Source organism: Poecilia reticulata, linkage group LG10, assembly GCF_000633615.1.
Source record: "Poecilia reticulata strain Guanapo linkage group LG10, Guppy_female_1.0+MT, whole genome shotgun sequence".
Taxonomy (NCBI): Eukaryota; Metazoa; Chordata; class Actinopteri; order Cyprinodontiformes; family Poeciliidae; genus Poecilia; species Poecilia reticulata.
The window spans coordinates 14,338,204-14,340,863 of NC_024340.1; positions in this window are offsets into that span (position 1 = coordinate 14,338,204).

Genomic DNA, 2,660 nt, shown 5'->3' on the forward strand with positions numbered 1-2,660 from the left:
TATATATACATATACATATAACTGGACTATTAACATGCTTTTGGACGTAACTGTAAAAAGTGTTTCTCGTTGCGTCTTCGAAGGCCGCTGGATGAATGTGGACACAAACATTCCTCTCCACAGTCATGGTGTCTTTGTTGCCTAGCAACCACTTTGTTCCTGAACAGGACCTTCCAGAGGTCCAAGGTACTGCTCAGCTGGGATCCAGTGGACTGTTGGACCTCTTGACAATGACACAGCAGGTTCCTCTGACTATTTTTTAAACTTTTACACGATTATATTTCTATAAACTGGAGATAAAATGTGGATTTTTCCCAATCAGAGGAGGTAATGTGCAAGCTGAGCCACCGAAACGAGGACACTGAAGTCATCCTTGAAGCTTTTCTGCCTCATTCCCAGCAGTAGACATTGACACAGAGGAGTGTCAGCAGGAATGTTCGCTCCCAGTCTGTAAATATTTAAGCTGTTTACCGAGTCCTTTCAGCAGATTTGTCCCTCTGTTGCACAGATCTGAATCCTTTTCCATCTCCAGTCCAGAACCAGTGGGACATTTCTGAACCATCTCAGATGTCTCATAAGATTCCCCGCATTCCCAGAGGAATGTTTCCCTCCTGGTTTTCATTTAAAGTATCCCAAATATTCAACCCAGACTCTGCTGCTTGTCATTCAAGAGTTTTTAACAAATATTTAAGCTCTGATGTTTTCATCTAGCAGGGAGGTTGAATGGTAAATAGATCACAAAGAAACAGGACAGATTTGCTTTAAATATTGACACCTGTTGGACTTCCCCATATTTTGTCATATTGCAAACACAAACTTGTTCAGAAATTATCTGGCAAAAACAAGGAAATTGCTGTGGTCCAAAAGTAAAAATTGTACAAGAAGAAACTCAGAAATGTTGAGAGTACCCTCAAAAATCTCTGAGGTTTTTGGTGAAAGTTTGTTCCAGGTTTTTTGGTGATGGGATGCATCTAAAGAAAAATAGAAAAAACTTAGGAAATTTCTAAGATTTATATGAAAAAATTTTATTTTTCTGGCAGAAATTTACTCCTTTTTTCTTTCTACAATTGCCCTTATAGGCTGTTGTGGTTTTTAAACCCGATAGTCCGGTAAACTTTGTTCGATTGGCAACCAAAATTGCATCATTTGTTATATTTTCTCTTTCTCACTGCACTGTGTCAAAAGAACCAAACCTTCTGAAAAACCTGTTTTCCTCCTTGCCTGCGGGGGCGCTGCCCCATGAACCACTGAATGAAACAACAGGAAAACTTCTGAAGAAGACATGAGTGCAACTTCCTTCTTCACAAAATGTAAACAAAAATGGAGTGGCTTCAGATTTCAGCAGTTGCAGGATTTCTTTTCTGTCTTTGGTAAAAGACCACGACCCATTTCTCCTGCTAGCGCTAGACTTGCGCATTTGTTTTGGCTACATTTACCCAGAATGCTTTGTGCTGTTGTTCGTTTCCTGCTTTGGAGTTCACTCTGAATTTCACGGTTTACTCTGTTAACTTCTAAACGTAATTGCTCACACTGAATTTTATTTAGGGGCCTTGCACATTTTCTTTCACTTTGAAGTTATTTGCACCTTTCACATAAAGTCCCAGTGGAGAACATTTAAATGTATGGCTGTAACTTGATCAGTTGTGAGAAACTTCGATCGGGTTTAACTGCTTTTGCTGTAATTTCTCTTTTGGACCAAAGTGTTTAAAGAGTCAAGGTCTGACATCATAATCAAAATCTGCCGAGTTTGGGTAAAAGATGCAGTAATATGATGAAATTAATACTAGAATACACCCTGTTTTCGTCAGCAAAGCTGAGCTGAGAAATTGCAAACGTAGATGTGTGGTCAACATCTGGCCGGTGCAAACTGACAGTTTTAAGAGTGATTTCATTTGAAGAGAAGTGGAATAATTTTCTATTAAAGAAGCTCACATCATTTCAGCGTTGTGGAAGAAGCTCCAAGAACAGCAAACCGTTTGGGATGCCACCCAACTTCAGCAGAAGACTCCCTCTGATTTCCTGCCCTGACTGGTTAAAGATACGGAAAGACTCCCCTCCTCTTTCCTGATGGACTTCATCGTAGTCAGTTTGCATTCCTGAGTTCATGTTTTTGCAAACCGTGCTTTCCCTCCTTTTTTTCCCCTTGTCCTCTCACAGCTCATGAAGCCAAGCTAATATGACATCATGCTGAAGGGAAGTTATGCTGAAAACATACCCAGGAGGACCTGCAGGAGGACCGGGGAGCAACGGCGGAAAGGGGGATCTACCCACCAGAAGGAGGAAGTATTCATCACAGATAATTCCTGACACATGTGAAGCACTTTGTCAAGCAAAAACTGAAAAAATAAATGCTGTTTTGACCCAAGGATGAGGAAAAACTGAGGACAGACAGATGGGATCAGATGTCTTGGATGGAAAAAAATAAAAGGAAAGAAGCAATAAATATATCTGGATGGAAAAAAGGGGGACATAAAACCCTGCAGCTGAAGCTGGAGAGCAGAAAGGGGACATTCTTTGAGCTGCTCTGTGAAAAGTCCAGCCTGAAGTGACAGAAAGGCTCCAGCCAAGAGCAGGTCAAGACCCACCGGGTTGTTCTGAGAGATTCGTTCCACCTCTTCAAAACTCAAAACGGCTCGTTTGAATCTCAAGTCAATTATCCG